The sequence below is a fragment of the Pipistrellus hanaki genome, assembly GCF_964339955.1.
Source record: "Pipistrellus hanaki genome assembly, chromosome: 1".
Taxonomy (NCBI): domain Eukaryota; kingdom Metazoa; phylum Chordata; class Mammalia; order Chiroptera; family Vespertilionidae; genus Pipistrellus; species Pipistrellus hanaki.
This window is the reverse complement of record NC_140503.1, coordinates 96,657,355-96,684,337: the sequence shown is the minus strand read 5'-3', so window position 1 is coordinate 96,684,337 and position 26,983 is coordinate 96,657,355. Positions and strand designations below refer to the sequence as shown.

Genomic DNA, 26,983 nt, shown 5'->3' with positions numbered 1-26,983 from the left:
TTGGAAGGCTGGCGGTGAGTTAAAGGAAAATTAGATTTCATCTTTATTGGCCTTGCTGTAGAAAACCTAATTCAGTTTTCTTCTGCTTCTGTTTAAATGTAAGAGTAGACATTGAATTAAATCTTTGGAGACTTGTATAAAAGGCTATTTTTTAGGTCATTGGATGATGTATGTCAATAGCTTTCCTCCTGAATTGGGATTGCTTTGAGGATTCGTTTGGGGCCTACCTTCTAATTTTTGTTTAGCCCACGACGTCTTTTTTCCTGATAAGTGAAATGATGTCTGTTGTTGGAGAACCCATATTGCTCTCTGCAGTGTGGGAATTATCCACAGGGTAAAACTTTCCATGAACAGTCTTGGATACCTGCTCCATGGTGGCTTCCCCTGTTAATCTCAGGGAATTTCTAGATCGCACAATTCACTGATTACCTTAGTTACTTTCTGAAGTGCCCGGCACTGCTCTTTAGTGACTCATTTGGTAAACTGTAATGGCAGGTATGGTTAATTTTCTTGGCTTCAAATTTGGAGTTGTAGCCTTAGCCCAGAAATTAATGGAAGAAGGATGCATACCATTGCTGGTAAGTTTTGGCTATGACAAATGCACAAGCTATGTGAAAAAACAAACATCTTTCCATAACGGTCAGAGGGGAAAAGGAGGAAATATTTTATTATGTCTTTATTTTGGAAACTAACATGACTATATTAGGTGGGGGAAATGTCAGATTATTTTCTTTAAGGCTTTTAGATGTGTAGGTCTCTCCTCCCCCCCATTTAGGGGTTAATATTTATGTGTGCCTGGGTTCCAGGGTGAGAAGAAAAGTGTTTTGATGAAAGGAAAAATTAAAGTTGCTTTGACCTATAATGATACTGTGGCTATTCATTTTATCTAGTGATAGTACAGAGAAACCTCCTTGATAATTCTTGTATGCCATTTAACATTCTGTTAAAATTCAGTGTTAAGTGTTCATCCTGAGAACCATAAAGAAATACAATGCCACTTCATAACTGTTTGTGACAATCACATTAATAAATTGTTCCTGGAGCCCTGGCCAGTATGGCTCAGTTGGTTGGAGCCTTGTCAGGTGCATAGGAAGGTTACCTGTTTGTTCCCCAGTAGGGGGAAATATCTCAGATTGATGTTTCTCTCTCCTCCCCCTCCTTTCCACCCCCTCTGAAATCAATTTTAAAAAAGATAGTTCTTGGAATGTATTATATATGAACTCATATAAACAATTATCTTTATACATTTACAGTAATGTAAATATTTAAATCTGAGAGCTTAAAAACTTTTATTTACATACATGTTTTTTAACATCTAGCAGTGCAAACCACATTTGCCAAATGAGCATCAGCCGTAAATTCATGCTCTGGCACATTACATATAATAACTCTTCTACATGGCTCCATGGTAAAGCATCATGAGATTAGCATTTTTCATGAGAGATTTGTTGTTTTAACTCTTTTGTTGTTTTAACTCTTTTGTTGGATGGATTAAGTAATTTAGGAACCAAACTGTGGCTCCTGGCATGTCAAGTGTGAATTCTTGGCTCCTTATCACTGTAAGAGGCATGTGTCTTTGACCAGCCATATTTTCTCATTAGAGACCTGGTGCACGAGATTTGTGCACTCAGGGGGGTCCCTTAGCCCAGCCTGTGGCCTTTTGCAGCTCAGGAGCCCTTGGGGGATGTCCCCAAGGGTCTAAGCCAGGGGTCTTCAAACTACGGCCCGCGGGCCACATGCGGCCCGCAGAGGAGTCTGATCCGGCCCGCCAGGTTTTTTGGGCAGTGAGCGCAGCCGAGGTGTTACAGTAGGAATTAGTAGTTCATATAGTCCGGCCCTCCAGCTCTCTGAGGGACCGTGATCTGGCCCCCACTTTAAAAAGTTTGAGGACCCCTGGTCTAAGCCATCAGTGGGACATTCTTAGCGCTGCCTCGGAGGCTCCCGCCGCCACCACCACTGTGCTCCCCACCACCACTGTGCTCCTCAGCTGTGAGCCTGGCTTCTGGCTCAGCAGCACTCCCCCTGTGGGAGCGCACTGACCAACAGGGGGCAGTTCCTGCATTGAGAGTCTGCCCCCTGGTGGTCAGTGTGCATCATAGCGACTGATTGTTCCACTGGTCGATTTGCATATTAGCCTTTTATTATATAGGATTGCTCTTTACTGTAATTCCTACTTACCACTGCCACCCCAATCCCTTTATTACTAGGAAAGTCTAGTAGGCTCCCTGGGTGGGTGGAGGTAGAGGAAAGGGGATACATGCAATAATGTCAACATTTAAAAAATTTTAATTGAAAAATAAATAAAAAGAAAGTCTAGGCTCCTTCTTGCTGGTTTGTTTTCCTTGGAGAAATTCTAGTAAATTTCAGGCCAGGAATAGATAGTTCACATTTGTTTAACAAATATTTTGAGTGTCTTTTAGTGATAGACATGGTGGTAGGCCCTGAGTATATGTAGAATGATGTCCCTTTTTGCAAGGAGCATACAATTTAGGACTATGGTTGGCAAATTGCGGCTCGCAAGACACATGCGGCTCTTTGGCCCCTTGAGTGTGGCTCTTTCACAAAATACCACGGCCTGGGCAAGTCTATTTTGAAGAAGTGGTGTTAGAAGAAGTTTAAGTTTAAAAAATTTGGCTCTCAAAAGAAAATTCAGTTGTACTGTTGAAATTTGGCTCTGTTGACTAATGAGTTTGCCGACCACTGATTTAGGAGAAGATAGCTGGTAACCAATAATTACAACGTACTGTGTTATATGAGAGGGATATGCAGAATCTTATGGTTGGAAGTATAGAGGGAGAGGATAATTGACCAAAATTTGGGGTCTTGGGGGCAAGGGAATGTCCTGAAATACATCTTAGCGGGTTACTTAAGTTAATATTAAAAAATATATAGGCTCACCACCAAAGTGTCAAGTACATACCTTGGTTGCAGGTTACATCTGTGGCCTGGTCAAGATATGTGCAGGAGGCTACCAGTTGATGTGTCTTTCTCACTCTGATGTCTGTCTGTCTGTCTGTCTCTCCCCCTCTTTCTCTCCCTCTTCTTCTCTCACTCTCTCTCTCCTTCTCTCCCCCCCTCCCTTGCTCCCTTCCACTCTCTAAAAATCAGTGGGGAAAAATATCCTCTAGTGAGGATTAACAAACAAGAATGAAAGGAGTATCTAGGTTTAGAAAAAGGGAAAGGACATTTTAGATCATTGTTGTCCTATCTAATAATAAGGTAATATGCAAATTGGTCAGGACATCATCCGTAATCATTGATCAGTAGGTTGAGTGTGCAGCAGTGGCAGCAGCAGAGGTGTGATGGGGGCTTTGCCTTCCCCTGATCGCCAGGTCGCCTCCTGCAGAGGGAGCAGCAGGGAGGGGGGAATGGGGGTGATGCCTTTCCCTGACCAGCCTGTGGCCTCCTGCAGAGGACATCCATCAGTAGGACATCCCCTGAGGGCTCCCAGACTATGAGAAGGGGCAGGCCAAGCTAAGGGACACCCTCCCGCCACGCCCCCAGTGCACAAATTCCATGCCCTGGGCCTCTGGTAAAAATATAATAATGTAAAGTCACAAATATTTTTTAAAATATTTGAGTAACCATTTAAAAAGTAAAATGTGAAATTAATCTTAATAATATATTTTATTTAACCTGATATAGCCAAAATATTATCTTTTTTTAAGGAAGTATTGAGATATTTGATATTTTATTTTTAATCTAAATCCTCAGGATCTGGTATGTATTTTACATTTATACCACATCTCAGTTTGGGCTAGGCACATTCAAGTACCGAGCACTCAATAGCCACGTGTACGGAACAGTTTTAAAACAGGGGCTGATGAAGTGGTAAGAAACTAAATCACTGATACCTTATGAACCAAACTAAGGAGATTTAACTTTATTTCAAAGGCTGTGAAATTTATTGGGTAGAAATATAGTATAATGCTATGATGGAATCAGATTTGTGTTTTAGACCTATCATATTGGCTGTGAAGTGAATGATGGATTAGAGAAGAGCAAAACTGGAAGCAAGATTAGTTAGGAAGCCATTCCTGGTGAAAAATGATGAGGAATGTGGAAGAGGAGGTGGATGTATGAAAAATTTAGGAAGTATTGTCAACAAGACAGGGTAAATAATCAGATTATGGAGTTGAACAAGATTGAAAATTTAGGATGATTCCCACATTTCTGTTGTGAACTACTGAAAAGGTCAGGCAACTGAAGAGAAACCAACCATCTGTGCCAGGCAGACCAACGATGAGAGCAGGGATGCTGCTTAACATCCTATAACTGAGAGCAATTCCTACAATAAAGAATTTTCAGTCCAAAAGATACTGCTGCCAGATGCTCCTTTGGAGGGCAGAGCTGGAAGATGTATGTATGTGTACAGGTACTAATTGATGTATCCATACATACCTATATTCATTTCTATATGTAAATATAGGTATGCATTCATATTGATATCTCTGATTGTAATGGAATATATTTTGATCTTTCTGGGCTTGCTGTTGGATTGGAAGTGGAATGTGAAAAGAGGAGTCACTAAACCCAAGGTTTTTGTCTTAAGCAACTGGAAGGATGGAGTTGTCATTAACAGCAGTTTTTTGGGGAGAGTTCAGGAGTTCTGTTCTAGACTGGCTAAGTTTTTGAGATGTCTAGTAGACATAATAAAAGAGATGTCAAGTCAGCAATTGAACAAATGAATCTGAAGTTCAAAGGAGAATTGTACAGATTGTATACATTTGGAAGCTATCAGTATACTAGTAGAAGAGATCTCCCAAGGAGTCAGTGTAGATGAAGAAGAGGTTGGTGGCTCAGTTGGTTGGATCAGCATCTTGCACACCAAAAATTGCAATTTCAATTCCTGGTCAGGGCACATATGGGAGACAACTGATTGATGTTTCTATCTCACATCCATGTTTTTCTCCATCTTTCTAAAAAAAATTTTTTTTAAATCAATAAATATATCCTACAGTGAGGATTAAAAAAAGAGAGATAAATTGAAAGAATGACCTCTCGGGCATTCCAGTCAGAGATTAGGAAGAGCAGTCCTATAAGATGATAAGGATTGGTAGTGTGGCTATAGGGTGGATTTCATATACATGCTTAATAAACAGTTTTTCAATACCTATTATTTTCAAGAAACCAGGCTGTTTTGGGAGTTAACATAGCTCCCTTTCTTCATAAATTTACAACCTAGCATGCGACAAGTTACTGACTAAAAAAATTAGTGGTGGAAGACATACTAGGTAATGGTACAGATATACTAGAAAATCTTGTTAGAGGGCTTGAACATAAAAAATGAATTCAAAATGTGCCAGCTACATACAAATACTGATGTAAGAATGTGTCAGTCAGGAAACATGTCAAGATTTCATGCACACACTAGTAATTAGAAACAAACAGGAGCTTTTATGTATGTTGACCTTGTTTTTTTTCTTTCTTATTTTATTTACTAGAGGTCTGGTGCATGAAATTCGTGCATGGGGGGGGGGGTCCCCTCAGGTTGACCTGTACCCTCTCTAGTCCGGGAACCCTTGGGGGATGTCCAACTGCCAGGTTAGGCCCAATCCAGCAATCCAGGACCTCTAGTTCCTAATCGCTCACCTGCCTGCCTGCCCTAACCACTCTGCCTGCTGGCCTGACCCCCCTAACTGCCCTCCTCTGATGACCTGATCCCCCTAACTGCCCTCCCCTGCCGGCCTGGTCACCCCTATTAACTTTTTTTTTTTTTTTTTTTTTTTTTTACTGGTATCCCTTCACATATAATTGTATTTGACTTCATTATTGGCTTCTCCCTCTCACACTTCGTTGAAGTTCAAGTGATCCACCGGTCCTCTATTTGTTTCTGTCTCCACAGCTTTGATTGGAAGCAGGCAGGACCAATCTTCCTGCTTTGCCTGTCTGTTTGCTGTCAGTCTTAATCTCTCAGCTTCTGTTTCTGACAGGGCTTTAGGTGGGGAGGGTGCTGTATTGCTTCCCAGACTGAAGGCCTCTCTTCAACCCAGTCCCTGAGGGCTCTTTGGGGCTACTCAGAGTTTTTGTGTCCTTTCTACAACTTAAGATGTAGGCTGGGTATGGCTGTATTAGCTGCATTGAGGCTACTAGGAGTAGCTGGCTCTTCAGGAGAAAAATGGCTGCTCAGATCCAGAGGCTCAGGCACGTCTCAGTGCTGGATTCCTGGTCACCTCTCCCTGACCTGCTTTCCTCCACAGCCTGTCCTCACAAATCCGCATCTCCACCTGCACTGCACCCTCCCTCCCACCCCCACCTCCAGCACCATGTGGCTGGGGCAGCTCTTCAGACAGCCTTTCTGGGCTCAGCCTCTTGTGGCTGTGAACTTAGATCTAGAATCCCGTGCCACCAGCAGCACTGTGGACTTACACAAACTGGTTCTGTGCAGCTTCCTTCTGCCCCTCTCAGCCTAGTGGTCTTGTGGCTCTCTCCAGCCCAGATCGCTGGTCCTACCATTCTCCAGGCGTCCTCTGCCCTTCCTGGCTGTGGATTGTCTCACCTGCTGTGTTTACTTTGCCAATTCCAGATGAATGTTATTTGATTTAGTTGTTCTTTCTATCTGCTCTGGGATAAGGCTCAGGACACATCTTCCTATTTGGCCACCATTTTTTCCTTCCTGTCTCTGAATCAGCATCTTATATGGATATTTTAATGATGTTGCTTCTACCAATCTGTGAACATGGTATATTTTTCCACTTGTTTATATCTTACTAGTGGCTCAGTGCATGAAATTTATGCATGGGGGAGGGGTGTCCCTCAGCCCAGCCTACACCTTCTTCAATCTGGGACCCCTTGGAGGATGTCCAACTGCTGGCAGTCAGACATCCCTCTCAATCCAGGACTGCTGGCTCCTAACCACTCATCTGCCTGCCAGCCTAATTGCCCCTGACCACTTCTGCCTGCCAGCCTGATTGCCCCTAACTGCTCCCCTGCTGGCTTGATCACCCCCAACCACCTCTGCTTTGGCCCCACACCCAGGACCCAGGATTCCCTCCTTCAGCCGGTTGTCAGCACGCAGGATCCAGGCTTCCCTCCCACTGGCTGGCCACAGGCACTGGGGCCTGGGGCGGCTTCGCCTGGGCCGACTGTAGCTGCAGGGGATGGTGGGCAGGTGGCTTTGCCCAGGGAGGTGCCCGCAGGGCAGGCAGTTTCTCCATTTCCTGGGTCACAGCCAGCCACACGCGCTGGTGTCCAGAACTGCTGGCAGGCAGCTTTGTCTGGGCCCAGCTTTGTCAGGAAGGACATGTGGATGGTTACCTGGAAGACTTCTGGTCTAATTAGCATATTACCCTTTTATAGATCATGGTGTGTGTTTTTTTCACCATCATTTTTTTAACCATAGTAACTGTTGCTTATGTATTAAAGTTCCATTTCTGCTAAGTCTAGAAGCAGCCTCAGAATCCTTCTCACCATTCACCTTAAGTCTGATGCTTAGTTGATCAGAATTAATACCTGAGGTGAAGCCTCTTACTGCAGATTACATTGCTTCCATCATGTTGATTGAGGTCATTTCCACCCCCTTTCAGTTTCTAGTAGTAGATTACCATCTACTGCCTCGGAAGCAAAACGGACTGTCTCCATGTAGATCGCAAAATAAGGTATTTTTCTCATCAATAAAATTTCATTCTTTCAGCATGAGTAGAGTAATTTTGTCCACAAAGTATTGAGGTAGTAAGTTTATAACAAAGTGAGTGAATTATTGTTTCAGGTGCTGTCATTTTATCTTTGCAACAACTCTATACAGTAGGCACTGTAATTGCACAAATGAGAACACGGTATAGAGAGATCAGGTAACCTGACCAGTGAAACCTCAAAGTGGTCAAATCTCGTTTCAAATCTATGAGCCATGCTCTTTAACTATTATTCTCCATTCAGTATTGTACGGGAGCCCGCTCTTACTGGCTCACAAATTTTTAGGAATTTTGCAAGCTGGTTGTTAAACATGGTTCACTATTAAAAATTAAAATATATAATTTTAAAAGTGAATAAATTACATTGAAACCAAATTCATCACTCCTCAATTATTTATTGCACTTTACTATTCTGACTCGTGACATTATATCTTTTGGGTCTTTCTGGTAGGATATAATAGTGTATTACTGCACATTTCTGTTCAGCTCTGCATTTAGTGGCATCACATTAGCAGCCAAATTCAGCCAAGGATGGAGAATTTATGCCACAGAAATTGGCTGATACTATAAATCAGGGTTTTGTTTTCTTTGATTGACAGCCAGTTGTTAAACATTTACCAGCACAACACTGACCACATTGGTGGCGGTGTCTTGTCAGAATGTGTTGTATTATGCAGATGAAAATCTATTTAAACAGGCTTGGTATAGATATTTTCAAAGGTGGAATTATTGTCCCTATCAACCATTTTAGTTGATTCATACCTTCACTGATTGTCGTCATTGCAGTTTTCAGTCCCCACATGGATTGCTGGATATAATATGTCTTGCCCTGTCCCTGTCCCCTTCCTTTCTAGCCTTATTACCTTAAGGACTCTAGTTTTCCATGTATATATTTAAGTACCAACCTTACCTGCTTAAAAATGTAAGCTGCTAACATTGCTCTCTCTGTTCCCTATCCTTCAGATGAAAAGTGGAGTTGGGTCGGGGCAGCAGAGAGAAATTCAGAAGGGGAATATTGGAGTAATCACTGCAGTGGGAGACAAGGGAACCTATCTCCTGAGCCGCAGGTGCTGGCACCTGGGACCACAGGGCAGGCGGCTCCTCTGTCTCGGGGGCCGGGGCCGCAGCCACCACAGGCGCTGGCGCCCAGGACCGCTGCCAGGCGGCTTCACCAGGCCGGCTTTGTCAGGAAGGATGTCCAGATGGTCATCTGGAAAGTCTCCCAGTCTAATTAGCATACTATTTTATTGGTATAGATTCTATCCTTTTTTCCAACGTCCTGTAGTTTTCTGAGTACACTTCTTTTGCCTTCTTGGTTAAGTTTATTCTTAAGTACCATATTTTTCCATGTTTAAGATACCCCCATGTATAAGATGCCCCTTTTTTCCAACCCAAAATTAAGAAATGAATATTTTATTTTATTTTATTTATTTTTTATTTTTTTATTTTTTCTGGAACCAGAATATTTTATTTTATTTATTTATTTTTTTTTATTTATTTTTTTTTGCCCCCCTCCCACCCTCCCGTACATACCCTCCCTCCCCAGAGTTTTGTGTCCATTGGTTGTACTTATATGGATGTACACAAGTCCTTCGGTTGATCTATTATCTCTCCCAGATCTTCCTCCCCTCTCCACTGTAATTTGACAGTCTGCCTGTTGTTTTACTGTCTCTATATCTGTCTCTTGGTTCATCAATTTATAATGTTCTTTATCATCCACAAATGAGTGAGGTCATGTGGTGTTTCTCTTTCATTGACTGGCTTATTTCACTCAGCATGATGTTCTCCAATTCCATCCAGGTTGCTGCAAATGATGAGAATTCCTTCTTTTTTATGGCAGCATAGTATTCCATTGTGTAGATGTACCATTGTTTTTGGATCCAATCATCTGCTGACTGGCACCTAGGCTGTTTCCAAATTCTGGCTATTGTAGATTGTGCTGCTATGAACATAGGGGTGCATATATCCTTTCTGATTGGTGTTTCTAGTTTCTTGGGATATATTCCTAGAAGTGGGATTACTGGGTCAAATGGGAGTTCCATTTTCAGTTTTTTGAGGAAACTCCACACTGTTCTCCACAGTGGTTGCACCAGTCTGCATTCCCACCAGCAGTGCACAAGGGTTCCTTTTTCTCCACAACCTCGCCAACACTTGTCCTTTGTTGATTTGTTGATGTTGGCCATTCTGACAGGTGTGAGATGGTACCGCATTGTTGTTTTGATTTGCACCTCTCTGACAATTAGTGACTTTGAGCAAGTTTTCATATGCCCTTTGGCCTTCCTTCTGTCTTCTTTTGAAAATATTCTATTTAGGTCCATTGCCCATTTTTTAATTGGATCATCCATCTTCCTTTTATTTAGTTGTATAAGCTGTCTGTAAATGTTGGAGATTAAACCTTTATCAGTGGTATTATTTGCAAATATATTCTCCCACACCGTAGGCCTTCTTGTTGTTTTGTTGATGGTTTCTTTTGCCGTAAAAAAGCTTTTTATTTTGATGTAGTCCCATTTGTTTATTTTCTCTTTAGCTTCGTCTAGGGGCAGTATCAGTGAAGAAGTTCTTTTGGTATACGTCTGAGATTTTGCTGCCTGTGGATGCTTCTAGTATTTTTATGGTTTCCTGTCTGATGTTTAAGTGCTGTATCCATTTTGAGTTTATTTTGGTGAATGGTGTAAATTGGTGATCTAGTTTCATTCTTTTGCATGTGTCTGTCCAATTTTCCCAACACCATTTATTGAAGAGACTGTCTTGACTCCACTGTATATTCGTGCCTCCTTTGTCAAATATTAATTGGGCATATTGATTTGGGTTGATATCTGGGTTCTCGATTCTATTCCATTGATCTATATGTCTGTTCTTGTGCCAGTACCAGGCTGTTTTGAGAACCGTGGCTTTGTAATATAGTTTGAAGTCTGGTATTGAGATCCCTCCTACTTTACTCTTCTTTCTCAGGATTGCTGTAGCTATTCGGGGTCTTTTATTGTTCCAAATGAACTTTTGGAGAGTTCTTTCTAGGTCAGTGAAGTATGCTGTTGGTATTTTAATGGGGAGTGCATTGAACCTATAGATTGCTTTAGGAAGTATGGACATTTTGATGATGTTGATTCTACCAATCCATGAACATGGTATGTTCTTCCATCTCCTTACATCTTCCTCTATCTCTTTTTTCAGTGTCGTGTAGTTTTCCGCAAATAGGTCCTTTTCTTCCTTAGTTAAATTTATTCCTAGGTATCTTAATTTTTTTGGTGCGATGGTAAATGGAATTGCTTTTTTAGCCTCTGTTTCTGTAGTTTCACTGTTGGTGTATAGAAATGCCATGGATTTTTTGGCATTAATTTTGTATCCTGCTACATTGCCAAATTCATTTATTAAGTCAATTAGTTTTTTAATGGAGTCTTTTGGTTTTTTTATGTACAATATCATGTCATCTGCAAATAAGGATAACTTTACTTCTTCTTTTCCAATTTGGATGCCTTTTATTTCCTCCTCTTGTCTAATTGCAATGGCTAGTACTTCCAGTACTATGTGAAACAGGAGTGGCGAGAGTGGGCATCCCTATCTTGTTCCTGTTCGTAGAGGGAATGGTTTTAGTTTTTGCCCATTGAGTATAATGTTGGCTGTGGGTTTATCATAAATAGCTTTTATTATGTTGAGGTATGATCCTTGTACTCCCACCTTGTTAAGAGTTTTTATCAGGAAACGGTGTTGGATTTTATCAAGTGCTTTTTCTGCATCAATTGATATGACTATATGATTTTTATCTTTCAATTTGTTAATGTGATGTATCACGTTTATTGATTTGCGGATATTGTACCATCCTTGCATTCCTGGAATAAATCCTACTTGGTCATGGTGTATGATCTTAGTGATGTTCTTCTGGAGTCGATTTGCTAGAATTTTGTTGAGGATTTTGGCATCTATGTTCATGAGGGATATTGGCCTGTAATTCTCTTTCATTGAGTTGTCTTTATCTGGTTTAGGTATTAGGGTGATGCTGGCTTCATAGAAGGAGTTTGGAAGTGTTCCTTCCTCTTGTATTTTTTGGAATAGTCTGAGGAGGATAGGTTTTAGTTCTTCCTTGAATGTTTGGTAAAACTCTCCTGTGAAGCCATCTGGCCCTGGGCTTTTGTTTGCTGGAAGCTTTTTGATGACTGTTTCAATTTCTTCCCAAGTCACTGGTCTGTTGAGATTTTTAGATTCTTCCTGATTGAGTTTTGGAAGTTTGTATTTTTCTAGGAATATGTCCATTTCCTCCAGGTTGTTCAATTTGTTGGAATAGAGTTGTTCGTAGTATTTAGTAACAATCCGTTGTATTTCGGTGGGGTCTGTTGTTATTTCATCTCTTTCATTTCTGATTTTGTTTATTTGGGTCCTCTCTCTTTGTTTCTTGGTTAGCCTGGCTAGAGGTCCATCTATCTTGTTTATCTTTTCAAAGAACCAGCTCTTGGTTTTGTTAATCTTGTGTATTGTTTCTTTGGTCTCTATGTCGTTTATCTGTGCTCTGATTTTTATTATTTCCTTCCTTCTGCTTACACTGGGCTTTTCTTGTTGCTCATTTTCTAACTCTTTGAGTTGTAGAGTTAGATCACTTGTTAGCCTTTTTTTCTAGTTTTTTGCAATAGGCTTGTAAGGATATGAACTTCCCTCTCAAAACTGCTTTTGCTGTGTCCCATAGATTTTGGATTGTTGTGTTTTCATTGTCATTTGTTTCCAGGATGTTTTTAATTTCTTCCTTGATTTCTTTGGTAACCCAGTCCTTGTTTAATAGCATGCTATTTAGTCCCCATGTGTTTGATTTCTTTGGATTATTTTTATTGTAGTTAATTTCCAGTTTTATGCCATTATGATCTGAGAAGATGCTTGATATGATTTCTATCTTCTTGAATTTGAAGAGACTTTGCCTATGTCCCAAAATGTGGTCTATCTTTGAGAATGTCCCATGTGCACTTGAGAAGAATGTATATTCTGTGGCTTTGGGGTGGAATGTTCTGAAGATGTCAATTAATTCCATCTGGTCTAGTGAGTCATTTAGGATTGATATTTCTTTGCTGATTTTTTTGTTTAGATGATTTGTCGAAGGGTGACAGTGGGGTATTAAAATCTCCTACTATGATTGTATTTCTATTAATCTCTCCCTTAATGTCCTCCAGCAGTTTTTTTATGTATTTGGGTGCTCCTGTATTGGGTGCATATATATTTCCCAGGGTTATTTCTTCTTGTTGGATTGTTCCCTTTAGTATTATGAAGTGGCCTTCATTATCTCTTGTTATGTCCTTCACTCTGAGATCTAATTTGTCAGATATAAGTATTGCTACCCCAGATTTTTTTTCATTACCATTTGCCTGGAAAACTTTTTTCCATCCCTTCACCCTCAGTCTGTGTGCATCTTTTTTTCTGAGGTGGGTTTCTTGTAGACAACAGATGTATGGGTCTTGTTTTCTTATCCAATCTGACACCCTATGTCTTTTGATTGGAGCATTTAATCCATTTACATTTAAGGTTATTATTGATAGGTACTCATTTGACGCCATTTTTATTCTATAACCGTGTTCCTTCTTCACTTCCTATTTCTTTATTTTTACAGTAGACCCTTTAGCATTTCTTGCATTGCTGGTTTGGTGGATATAAATTCCTTCAGTGTTTTTTTGTCTGTGAAGCTCCTGATTTCCCTTTCAATTTTGATTGATAGCCTTGCTGGGTACAGTATTCTTGGATTCAGACTCTTCCTTTGCATGACTTTGTATATTTCATCCCATTCCCTTCTGGCCTGATATGTTTCTGTTGAGAAATCAGTTGCTAGTCTGATGGGGGTTCCTTTGTATGTCACTTTTTGTCTCTCTCTGGCTGCTTTTAAGATTCTTACTTTGTCGTTGTTGTTAGCCAATTTAATTATAATGTGCCTTGGTGTCTGTCTTCTGGGATTTATTTTGCTTGGGACTCTGCGAGCATCTTGGATTTTTTGTCGGTTTTTTCTTCTCTATCTCAGGAAAGTTTTCTGTCATTATTTCTTGAAATACTTTTTCCATGTCTACCTCAGTTTCCTTTCCTTCTGGAACCCCAATTATTCGAATATCATTTTGTTTTGTATTGTCCCAAAGCTCCCGTAGGCTCTCCTCCTGCTTTTTAATCTTTTTTTTCTAGAAGCTGCTCTAGTTGGGTATTTTTTTCCATCTTGTCTTCTAGCTCACTGATGCGGTCCTCTGCTTCATCTAGTCTACTCGATGCTTTCTATTGAGTTCTTCATGGTAGTGATGTCATTTTTCATTTCTTCTTGGTTCTTCTTCAATTCCTCTTGGTTCTTCTTCAATTCCTCATGGCTCTTCTTCAATTCCTCATGGTTCTTCCTCATTTCTTCTTGGTTATTGTCAAATTTCTCTTCCATTCTTTTTAGCCATCCTATGATCATTATTCTGAATTCTTGCTCTGGTAGGCTGCTTGCCTCTGACTCCTTTATTTCCTTTTCTGGTGATGCCTGCTTTTCTTTCATGTGCGGGCTATTTCTTTGTCTCCCCATGGCCTCTCTTTTCAGGATGTCTGGTTATGTGGTGTTTCTTCCCCTTTCCGTGGGTGACTGAAGAACTCCCTTGAAACCAAGTGTTTGTGCCAATTGGGCCGTCTCAGCTACTCGATGGTCTCCTCCGCTGTGGTTTTTCCAGGCCTCAGAGAAGCTCTTCCTTTCCTGGTAAGAAGGTGCAACGCAGCCTTCTCTCCAAGCCCGGAGCTCCGCGAGAGCCGCGGCGGCGTAACCAGAAATGAATATTTTAAACAACACATTTTAGTAATTAGTAGAGTTAATATTTATATAGCAGTACTATGATATTATGCAGCATATCACTTTATTCAGCCTCTGTTGCATCACTGCTCTCTTCATCACTATTAGTTTCAAACATATACATTACTTCAACTTCTATTATATCACTGCTGTCTTATGAGTCACTCTCTATATATGTGAGATCATCCTCATAAACCAGTGGCAATTTCTGAGCTAACTTTGTTGGTGTTCTCATGGCTAACCCTTCTCTCCTCATGAAATTGAAGCAACATTTTGCCTTTCCTATAAGTCAACAATGTTGATTTCGCTTGCAAACATTCTTGCCTGACATTGAATAAGCTTGGTTGACACACATAAGCTACACTGGTGCTTCTCCATAATCTTAAGTCTTAAGCCTCTGCTCTAAGTTTCCCCATTTTGCTGGTTTTCCTCTTAAGGCCATCTTTTTTGGTATCTTAAGGAGTTATTCTTCCTGTTTTCTCCACTGTCTGATCATACATTCAGTGGGAGGAGGTCCAAATTGTTTTTCTGCAGCTCTCTTTCCATGCTCTTGCATAGTTGATTACATTCACGTTGAGTTTTGCAGCATAATACAATCTAAAACCAGTTAGATTTTTTTTTTTTTACATCTTTATGTGCTCAGAATGCTCTAGTTCCTGTTGCATCTGTGCACTCTCCACCTTCATCTCCAATTATGTCGTCAGCTGACATCAATAACAATAAGGCTCATGATTGGAAGAAGCCTGTTTGACAAGGTATGGGCAGCTACACCCCGTGCAGCTCCCTCCTCGGCTGACTACCATGTATAAGATGCCCCCTGATTTTCAGTCTAACGATTTTAGAAAAAAATAGCATCTTATACACAGAAAAATATGTCTAAAAACATCTTTATTTCTCCTTCATAATTAAAGAGTAATTTTGCTGAATATATTATTTGTGGTTAGTAAATTTTCTCTTTCAGATTTTTCAATATTTGGTTCTCCTCTCTTGGCTTGTAGAGTTCCTACTGAGAAGTCAGATGAAATTCTGATGGGTTTTCCTTTGTGGGTCACTTCTTTTTCTTGGCTGCTTTGAGAATTTTTTCTTTATCATTAAATTTTGATGGTTTTAATGCATACTACCTTGGAGAGGGTCTCTGGATTAAGGTAACTGTGTTCTGTTTGCATCTTGGATTTGAGAATCTAGTTCTTTCCATAGGTTTGGGAAGTTCTCATTCACTATTTGTTTGAATAGATTCTTCATTCCCTTCTCCCTCTCTTCTTCTTCAAAATACCCATTATATTAATATTGTTTTTTTCTGATGGAGTCAGTTCTCGTAGAGCTCTTTCATCTTTCTTTACTATCTGATCTCTTCTTCCCTCTGTGTCATTTCTAGATTCCTTTTTAAAAAATATATATATTTTATTTATTTTTTACAAAGAGGAAGGTAGAGGGATAGAGAGTTAGAAACATCAATGAGAGAGAAGCATGGTTCAGAGCTGCCTTCTGCACACCCCCCACTGGGGATGTGCCAGCAACCAAGGTACATGTCCTTGACGGGAATCGAACCTGGGACCTTCCAGTCCGAAGGCTGATGCTCTATCCACTGAGCCAAACCGGTTTCAGCTAGATTCCTTTTTTTATAATATTAATTCTTTTCTCTATTTGGTTGCCTGTTTTCTATACTCAGTAGTTCCCTCTTAATCTCTTTAGTTGCATGCTTCATTTCCAGGGTTTCCGATTAGATCTTTTATAATGTTTCAGTCTCTTTGTTAAAGTGCTCGTTTTGTTCATTGATTTGTTTTCTGAGTACATTATATTGCCTATATTAGTTTCTTGCATCTCATGGAGTATTTTCAGAACTGCAATCTTGAAATCTCTGTTACTTATATCACATACTAGAGGCCTAGTCCCTCAGCCTGGCCTGCACCCTCTCATAATCTTAGACCCCTGGGGGATGTTGGACTGCCGGTTTTGGCCCCCACAGGCCAGGCCAGGAGACTCCACCGGTTCATAAATTCAAACACTCCATAGGTTTTGGCCTGATCCGTGCAGGCCAGGCTGAGGGACCCCATCATTGCAAGAATCTATGCACCAGGCCTCTAGTATGCATATAAGATCTTGGTTTATCTCTTCCCACCCTTCCCTTCCTCCCTTCCCTCTGAGATTATCAGTCTGTTCCATGTTTCCATGCCTGTGGCTTCTGCTCCTACCTTGAGCATCTGCCCCATCGGGCAGTGTGCGTCATAGCTACCAGATGGTCGGATGGTCGGCAGGTCAGCTGGTCACTTAGGCTTTTTTATATATATATATAGGTTTCCATGTGTTCCAGCTTATTTTCTGGGGTCATTTTCTTTTTGGTTAACCTCATTGTAATCAAAAACCCTAACCTCTGTGGGATTCTGCAACAAACACCTCACCTCAGGATCAGTCATAGAGGTAAACCAAGGTTTTACTGTCATAACTCTTGGTTTACAGATAATATGCTCCTCTACCTGTTACCCTTGGTGTTGAGTTTTGGGAATCCCAGTGGCTGCAGGGCTCTGTGGTTCCATTTCTTCTCCTGAACCACCTCCGTCCTGGCCTGACAGTGGAGAGTCACATGACAGGGCCGTGTGCACTCTCACGTGTCTGCTAGCTTAGATACTCTTTGTTCTATTCTCCCTGACAGTCTTTGCCCCCAGTTCTTTGTTCCTCCTAGCTGAAGGAAGCATCTGCTACCACCAGCTTCCTCCCCTCTCCAGCCCAGCTGCGAACTCCAGTCTGCAGGGCTGTGTCTGTGGTCTGTGTGTGCTTTTCTCCCATCTCATCTCCCCATTTATTGCCACTTGGCCACCTTTAGGTGTTTAAATCCATGGGTATCTCAGGTGTGGGATATTCTTTGTTGAATTATAGATGGTTAACTTGTTGAAATTTCAGGGGGTGTGGCCAAGGGAATCCCTCACACAGCCATTCCTCTGACATCACTCTAACTTATTATCCAAGTTTGGAAAAACCATTCAATATGAATAGTTTTTGGTGTGTCTCCCACCAGTGTTTCCTGTTTGAGGAAGCTTGCTGTTTGCAGTTCAGCTTAGGGAGCACCTGGTACTATGTTCCAGACACGTCCTAAGCCCTTTGCCTATGCACCGAAAAGGCATGTGAGGGTACATTAAGATTTTAATGTCACAGGGGACCTAGATTCAAGTCCCAGAGGTCCATAAGAAAGCTTCATTTAGAGCAGCGGTCACCAACCTTTTGGACCTCACGGACCACCAGTTGGTGACCGCTAATTTAGAGCATCTCTCCTTATCCCTGGGTAAAATGAGCAGTAGGAATCTTCGTAGTAATCCTAGCAAAAGACACTAGTTATGATAAAGTACAGCTACTACTGGGTTACATAAATTCAAAAAAGCTTTTTACAAAGAACAGGAACACAACCCCTTGTACTGAAACAAGATATATACATCTGTACTCCTGCCGTGGCGAAAGTGCTCTGTTGGTCGACTTCCCTGAATCAGTTCCCGGTCAGGGCATGTGCCCAGGTTGGGGAGTTGATCGCCAGAAGGAGATGTAAAGGAGGCATTGACGATGTTTCTCTCTCTCCCTCTCTCTTAAAAAAAATTAATAAAAAACATTTTAAAAAATAAAAGGATACACTCAATCTTTTGGCTAGGGTTGTTCATGTGTTGTTCATTTGAGAATACTTACTGCGAGTCTGCTATATGCCAGGGACTAATCTGAATGCTGAAATACACCTGTGAACAAGAAAAGTGCTTTGTTACTTAGGTCTGTTGATCAAGTTGAATAAAATGTTTGTGAATTTTTCACCATTTTTATAACTTGATTTTCAATATCTTCAGCATGTCTTCAATTCTGCATTTGACAGTGTTAGGGGTCATAGGAATTGCTTTCAGTTTCTGGACAGCCTGCTTTCCCAAAACCTCTTTACAGGCTTGTAACATGCAAGGCTTAATTAAATCTTCTCCAATTGTATATGGCTTTTTGTTTTTTTGTGATCTGAAGTGCTATCAGATAAGAAGCCTTTAATAATTTATCTCAACAGTCATTTTTATTAGATCAATTACTTGCTTTTTTATATTTTCACACATTCTTTGAAAACTAGTGGCCCGGTGCACGAAATTCATGCACATTAAAAGGGGATTAATTAGAGGAAATAATTTAATATTGTTATTTGCCCTTTATAATAGAAATGTCAGAGATGAAAGAGAATTAGTAAAATGTGTATGAGAACCCTCCTTCTGTCAGAGTGTGGGGTGTACATGGGACTCAGAGTCAAGTCCCCGAACACCCACATGCGCCTCAAAATCACATTAGACCCAGACCCGGCCGCGCCCCCCACCCCCTCCAATTGGGCTAGATCCAGACCCAGCCAGTCCCACCCTTGTCAAGCCCTGCTGGGAATGGGGCATAGCCTCAGGTGCCCTGACCCAGCACAGGGATGGGGAGAACAGCTTCAGGCTCCCCATTAAGCCCCACCAGCAGGGGGGCACAGCCTCAAGTCCCCTGTTAAGTCCCACTGGGCAGGGGGTACAGCCTGTGTTCTGGATCCTTGAGGTCCCCTGTCAGGCTCCGCTGGGTGGGAGGCATAGCCTGAGGTCCCTTGGCCCAGTGCTGGGGCGTGGGGCATGGCCTGAGGTCCCCCGTCAAGCCCCAGCTGGTAGGGAGTGCGGCCTGAGTTCCCCTAGCCCAACACCAGGATGGGAAGAGCACCTTGAGGTGCCCCGCCAGGCAGGGGGCATGGCCTCAGGTCCCCTGGCCTGGTGCCAGGTGGGGGGCGCGGCCTGAGGTCTCCCAACCTGACAACAAGGCGGAGGGCCATGGCCTGAGGTCCTCTTGTCAAGCCCTGCTTGGTGGGGGGGAGGGTATAGCCTCACATCCCTGCTGGTTGCTCATTAAGGCTTCTTATGGGAACTTGGCTTCAGCTGTGGGTGCAGCCATCTTTGTGACGGAGTGATGGCAAATTAGCATATTCCCTAATCACTTTTCAGTTTCCTTAGCTAAATCAGGGGGTTTTGGTTGCAAGTGTCTTTCATGTTCATGAAGGTTCATGGCATCATTGGATAAACTCTCAGAACACACAGCAGAAAGTGGCCGTGGATCCAGCTCACTACCAGGTTCTTGAACAAATCCAAATTTCAAGTAGTTGGAATCTATTTACTTGATTCTTTGAGTTTTTTCTTGTCTCCATATCCAGTTTGTATGTTCTTCCTAATGGTGCCTGACAAGGACTGTGGAGACTGATTCATCTATCAGCTCATGGTTAAGTGAAGTACTCATATTACTATTGTTACTATTGTCATTAGTTATGTTTGTTATCTTTTGTATTACTAAAGAAATGCAAAATATTCCTTTGCTTTTTTTCACTCGTTATCGGTTTATTTCATTGAAATCTAAAACCAAACAAGAAGTGATAGTTATTAAAGTCAAACTATTTGATGCCATTAAACATAACAGTTAAATAAAATACACAGTTACATACAATACACAAATAAAGCAATCGGATGAGAATTGGTAATTGCGGAGTGATGACTGCTGTAATGGTCGAAACAATACTGTAGCCGCTTGTACCTCTCTGGTTTCCCCCTCTTAGTTACTAGAAAGGGGAATTCATGAAATGTATTAGACTGTAGCACATTTCATGAATTTCATGCAGTGTAAAGGTGAAAATTGTCATTCAGTCAGAATATAAGGATTTCTTGGAATTTTTTTGTTTTTGTTTTATTATCATTTACTAGAGGCCTGGTGCATGAGATTTGTGCACTGGGGTGATTCCTTCAGCCCAGACTGCAACCTCTCACAGTCCAGGACCCCTAAGGTGGCATTCAGTCATCCCTCTCACAGTCCGGGCTCTTGAAGTCCTGGACCCCTTGCTGCTTACTGCCTGCCTGCAGCCATGGTGGGAGAGGTTCCTGTCACCTCCACTGTGTTCACCAGCTGCGGGCCCAGCTTCTGGCTGAGTGTGCTCCCCCACACTGACCACCAGGTGGAAGCTCCTGCATTGAGCATCAGCCCCCTGGTGGTCAGTGCATGTCACAGTGACTGGTCGTTCTACCATTTGGTCAATTTGCATATTAGGCTTTTATTACATAGGATTAAGATTAATAAAATATAAAAAATTCAAATAATGTCCAAATTTTTCTATGGACCACTAACATTTTCTCACAGACCTCCCGAGGTCCATGGACCAGGGGTTGGCAACTGCTGTGCTAGAGTATTTTACTGAAGACTTATCTCCCTATTGAATTGTGTTCCAGTTTCCTCTGAAAGGGGGGCAAAAATGTATAAGTTAGGGTTACCCTAAGAATGAGTTGAAAATATCAGCTGTTAATAGGTAATAAAATCACTTTCCTTATGTGATTGTTTTGAATTTGAACAACAAATGTATGTTTTTGCCTTAAGCAAAAAGTAAGATATGTTTCAAGATACACATTCGCAACCTTGTAAAAGTGAATTTCCATCCTATTGTATGAAGCTTCTAAGTTTTCTTTGAAATTTTAGGAACAAGCTAATTATATTTATACCTGGGTGATAAATATCCAGTCATCCGAGAAGATGGTAAAGTATATGATTAATAATTATTTTAAAAGTGTGTTGATTTGTGTGTTTTTTAAAGGAAGAATGGATTTTATAATTTATTAATTTAAGGGGACAAATGTTTTTGCTGAAAAGATAATCAGGAATGTAAACAGGCCTTAATGGCAATTTTCTTGTGTGAATACTAAAAGGGGGGCTGGAGATAATTTCTGATGGACACTTACTATACGTTGAAAACATGGGAACAGTTCAGAAGAGCATTAGGAATGTTTACAAACTTATGTCTGCAGTCTTTGTGAGAGTGAACTAGTGATCTTTTCTGTCAAAGAAAGGATCTTGCACCATCTTAGGTTTTGCCATTTTCATATGACCTTTAGATTCTCAGGGGCCACCATCCTAGGCTCCACCAATCAAGTCAGAGTGAGGGGCAGAAGAGGGCCGTGCCAGGAAATAAAACCTGTGCCATTCGGTGTTATTTGCCTGATTTTCAGCCAGCAACTGCACCTTTCTGCACAGGAATAAATCTGCCTTGCCAAGCCATTTTCAAGTGTTTGTCTCATTCCTTTGACAATATTGAAGAGCATTTCTAACATCTTGTTTAGACAGATTCTTTAAAGATGTATGGTAACAGACTCCTTCCCATCTACTGATTTTCAATATAATTCTATTATGCAACAATCTATACCTCTCTCTCTCTCTCTCTCTCTCTCTCTCTCTCTCTCTCTCTCTCTTTTCATTTAAAGTTCTTAAAATTAAATTTATTAGGGTAACATTGATAAATAACATTATATAAATTTCAGATGTACAACTTAATACTGCAACATCTGTATACTCCATTGTGAGCTCAGCAAAGTCTAGTCTCTTTCCATTTTCTTCCATATATTTGACCTCTTCTACCTTCTTGTCTTAAGTCCAAATCTCTTCTCCTTTGGTAACCACCATACTGTTGTCTGTATCTATCAGTTTGTTTGCTTTGTTTGTTCATCTGTTGCCTTTTGTTTTGGATCTCATATATGAGTGATATCATATGGTTCTTGGCCTCTTTTGTCTGACTTATTTCACTTAGCATGATACTCTCAAGATCTATCCATATTATTACAAATGGCAATATTTTGTCTTTTTATGACTGAGTAGTATTCCATTGTATATATGTACTACTTCTCCACATCCTCACCAATACTTGTTATTTTTTAAAAAATATATATTTTATTGATTTTTTACAGAGAGGAAGAGAGAGGGATAGAGAGTTAGAAACATCAATGAGAGAGAATAATCCATCAGCTGCCTCTTGCACACACCCCACTGGGGATTTGCCCGCAACCAAGGTACATGCCCTCGACCAGAATTGAGCCTGGGACCTTTCAGTTCACAGGCTGATGCTCTATCCACTGAGCCAAACCGGTTTCAGCTGTTATTTCTTATTTTATTGATAATAGCCATTCTAACAGGTGTGAGGTATTATCTCATTGTAATATTGATTTGTATTTTTCTTATAATTAGTGAAGTTGAGCATCTTTTCTTTTTTAAGTATATTTTTATTGATTTTGGAAAGGAAGGGAGAGGGAATGATACAAACATCAGTGATGAGAATCATTGATCGGCCACCTCTTGCAAATCCTACACTGGGGATTGAGCCCACAACCTGGGCATGTGTCCTGACTGGGAATCAACTGTGACCTCCTGGTCGATTCTCAACCATGCCATCTGAGCAAGTTGAGCATTTTTTCATATACCTGTTGGCTGTCTGTATATCTTCCTTGAAAAAGTGTGTATTCAGGTCTTCTGCCTATTTTTAAATTGGATCAGTTTTTGTTGTTGACTTATATGGGTTCTTTATATATTTTGGATATTAGCCCTTTATCAGAGGTATTTTTGCAAATTATTCTTTCATTCAATTGGTTGTCTTTTTTTTTTTTAATAAATCTTTATTGTTCATATTATTACAAATGTTCCTCATTTTTCCTCCTCCATTGCTGCCCTCCACCAGGTTCTCACCCCACCCTCTGCCCTTTCCCCACCCCCAGTGTCCTCATCCATAGGTGCACAGTTTATGTTCAGTCTCTTCCCACACCCCCCATTTCCCTTTTCCCCCAAAATTGTCAGTTCACTCCCCTTCCATACCTCTGATTCTATTATATTCACCAGTTAATATTGTTCATCAGATTTTTTTTTTAATTCTCTTGGCTTTTAGATTCACCTGTTGATAGTTATGTATTTGTTGTTCATAATTTTTATCTTTATTTTCTTCCTCTTCCTAAAGAACCCCTTTCAGCAATTCATATAATTCTGGTTTGGCGGTGATGAACTCCTTTAGCTTTTTTTTTAATTAGTGAAGCGCTTTATCTGGCCTTTGATTCTGAGTGATAGCTTTGCTGGGTAAATTAATTTTGGCTGTAGGTTCTTGCTATTCATCACCTTGAATATTTCTTGCCATTCCAGTCTGGCCTGCATGGTTTCTGTTGAGAAATCAGCTGACAATCGTATGGTGCTCCTTTATAGGTAACTACATGTTTCTCTCTTGCTGCTTTTAATATTCTCTCTTTGTCTTTTGCTCTTGGAATTTTAATTATGATGTGTCTTGGTGTGGTCCTCTTTGGGTTCCTTTTGTTTGGGGTACTGTGTGCTTCCTGGACTTGTAAGTCTAATTCTTTCACCAGGTGGGGAAAGTTTTCTGTCACTATTTCTTCCAATATGTTTTCGGTATCTTGCTCTCTTTCTTCTTCTGGGACCCCCATAATTCTGATGTTGGTTCGCTTGAAGTTGTCCCAGAGGTTTCTTACATTATCTTCTACTTTCTGGATTCTCTTGTCTTCTTGCTTCTGCGGAGGAGTGTCTTCTGGCTCTTTATGTTCCAAATCTTTGACTTGATTCTTGTGATCTTCCATTCTGTTTTTAGGACTCTGTATAATATTATTTATTTCAAACAATGTATTCTTTATTTCTTCTTGATCCCTTATTATTTCTAGTTGATCTCTTATTATTTCTAGTTGATCCCTTTTTATATCCTCATAGGTCTTGTTTATTTTATTGGCCTTTTCTAGGAAATTCTTGAAAAACCTTATAAGCGTGGTTTTGAACTCTGTATCCAGTCACTTTTTGTCCTCCATGTCTTTCATTTGTGATCTGTTTCCTTGTCTCGGCATTTTCTCAGCTTCCCTGAGTTGGTAGCCTTAAAAGTCTCTGTGTTCAGCTTGGATGGGGCGGAGTTTCAGGGTGGAGCCTACAGCTTTGGCTTCTGTCAGCCCTGCCCTATGAGGCTCCTGAGTTTCAGTGTTCCTCAGTGTCCTTCAGTACTCGCTGCAAGCACCTCTGAGAGAAAGGTGCCCTCGAGCCAAACAGTCTAGGCTCTCTCCCAATGAGCCCGGAACTGGGGTCCACTTCAGTTGGAAGTGAGGTTCAGAGCAGTCTGGAGCTTTTGTCTCCTTCCCGCTAGGGCAACCCAGTGGTACACTCAACTGTCCGTTCTCTGCATGCAATGTGCACGTCTCCGGGACTGCCTTTCGCCGCTCCCCTGTGTTTCCGCCTTACAGCCCAGGCTCCCTCAGTATGAACATGGGTACTCAGGGTCCGGTTTAGAACTGGGGTTCAGTGCAATCGGAACTTGGGCTCCGCACAGTCCAGAGCTTTTGTCTCCTTCCCACTAGGGCAACCTAGCAGCAGGGTCAACAGTCTGTCCTCTGCGTGTAATGTGTGCACCTCCGGGACTGCCTTTCGCTGCTCCCCTGAGGTTCTGAATTACAGCCAGACTCCCTCCTTATGTGTCTCGATCCCCAGGGTCTCACCCAGAACTGGGGTTCAGTGCTGTCGGAACTGGGATTCAGCACAGTCTGGAGCTTTTATCTCCTTCCCGCTAGGGAATACCAGCCAGGCTGTCAGCCGCCCCGCCCCTCCTCTCCAGGCTCCGTTATCTCTGCGCGTGCACCATGTCTCCATACCTTAGGCTTTTACAGCTCCTCTGATTTTCCTTCTGGTTTTCTCTTTCCTTCTTGTGGTAGGATTTCCAGACAGTCGACTTTCCTGTAGTTGTGGGTAATGTCCATTATGTATTTTAGTTGTATTTTATTGAAATTGTTGTGTGAGGCTGCAGTTAGGTGTTTACCTATGCCACCATCTTGGTTTCTCGCCTTGTTTTTTTTGCTGTGCAGAAGCTTTTTAGTTCAGTTTGTTCCCAGTTATTTATTTTTGCTTTTACTTCCCTTGCCTTTGGAGTAAATTTCACAAAACCCTCTAAGACCAAGTCTCATAACTTTAGTACCTATGTTTTCTTCTATGTGTTTTAACAAAAATGTTCCCATTGATTTTAAATGCATAACCCATGGACATAGACAAAAGTGGGTAGGCCTGGAGGGATGCAGAGTAGAGGGGGTCAGTGGCGGGGAAAAGGAGACATATGTATAATACTTTCAATAATAAATATAAAATTTTTAAAAGTTATATGAGTTTCTTATATATTTTGGATATGAACCCTTTACTGGATGTGTCATTGCTTATTATTTTTGCCCATTTCATAGGTTGTCTTTTCAATTTGTTGATGGTTTCTTTCACTATGCTAAACCTTTTTTAATTTTGATGTAATCACATTTGTTTATTTTTTCTTTTCTTTCTCTTACCTGAGGAGACACATTAAAAAATTATGTCAATGAGTAAACTGCCTTACTATTTTCCTCCAGGTTTCCCACAGTGTTGGCATGTAATTGTTTGTAACATTTTTTATAATCCTTTGGATCTCTGTGGTTTTGGTTGTCACTTCTCTTTCCTTTCTGATTTTATTTATTTGGGCCCTCTTTTTCTTGGTGAGTCTGGCTAAAGGTTTATCAATTTATTAATCTTAAAATTACCAGCTTTTGGTTTCATTAATCTTTTGTATTTCTGGGTGTGTGTTTTTTGTTTTGGTTTGGTTTTTTTTTGTTGTTTTTTTGCGGGGCGGGGGGGGAGCTGTATTTTATTTATTTTCACTCTGATCTTTATTATTTCCTTTTTTCTATTCACTTTGGGCTTTTTCTTTTTTCATTATGTAGAACCATTAGATTTTAAGGTTAGATTGTTTATTTGAGATTTTTCTTATTTTTTGAAGTTGGACTATATTGCTTTGAATCTTTTTCTTAGAACTACTTTACCTGTGTCCTATATATATATATATATATTTTTTTAAATTCTTTATTATTTCAGCTGTTCTGATTCGATTCATTCTACTACCTTGTCTTTCAAATTGCTAATTTAGTCCTCTGTTTCATCTAATCTGGTTGATTTTCTTTATTCTGATGTATTCTTTAAACACTCTATTATAGTCTTCATTTCATTTATTCTTCATTTCTGGACAATTCTTTTTTGTGGTTTCTATTTTTTTATTGAGTATTTCACTCAGTTAATCTATTATTCTCCATAGTTTATAGAGCATCATATAACCAGTGTTTTAATCTCTTTGGTAATTACTTATCTTCATTTTGTTTAATTCTTTTTCTCTAATTCGTCTTATTTCATTTGAGACATGTTTCTTGGTCTCCTCATTTGGCCTGACTCCCTATGTGTATGTTTATGTATTAGGTAGATCTGCTATGTCTCCTGGTCTTTACAGGGTGGCCTTATGTAGATGGTGTCCCGGGGTACCTAATGGCACAGTCTTCTTCATCACCTGAGCTTGGTGCTTCATGTTCCTTGTGTGGGTTGTGTGTGCCCTCCTGTAGTTGACAGGTCAGTGCATAGTGATAACTCTCAGGTTGACTGGCTGCTGTGACTGGACAGACAAGCTGGTTTATGGGGTTGACCCCATGGAGCAGGAGCTGCTTTAGTGGGTCTCTAGTGCCAGTTGGACTGCCCTTTGGGTGTTTGGGTTTTGGTGATGTGGTGATCTGAAGTCGTCTATCAAGTTTGTTGGGAGTAGAGCCTCTTGGGAGGTCTTTGTTGCAGGTTAAAGTCAGCTACTGCTTGTGCTGGGCTTGGAGGCACTTGGGAAAGGCTTTGCTGCAAACTGAGGCTGTCTGACAATAGTGCTAGGCCTAGAACTCTCTGGTAGGCAACATGAAGCAAGCTGAGGCCAGCTGCCACTGATCCAGGTTTGTGGCTG

The 26,983-nt window shown here is 40.9% G+C and overlaps 1 protein-coding gene across 2 annotated transcripts in view; it reads left to right on the top strand.

Moving 5' to 3' along the window:
- Positions 1-26,983, top strand: part of PEAK1 (pseudopodium enriched atypical kinase 1) — a 117,774-nt gene that overhangs the window by 1,023 nt on the left and 89,768 nt on the right. The window lies entirely within an intron of this gene.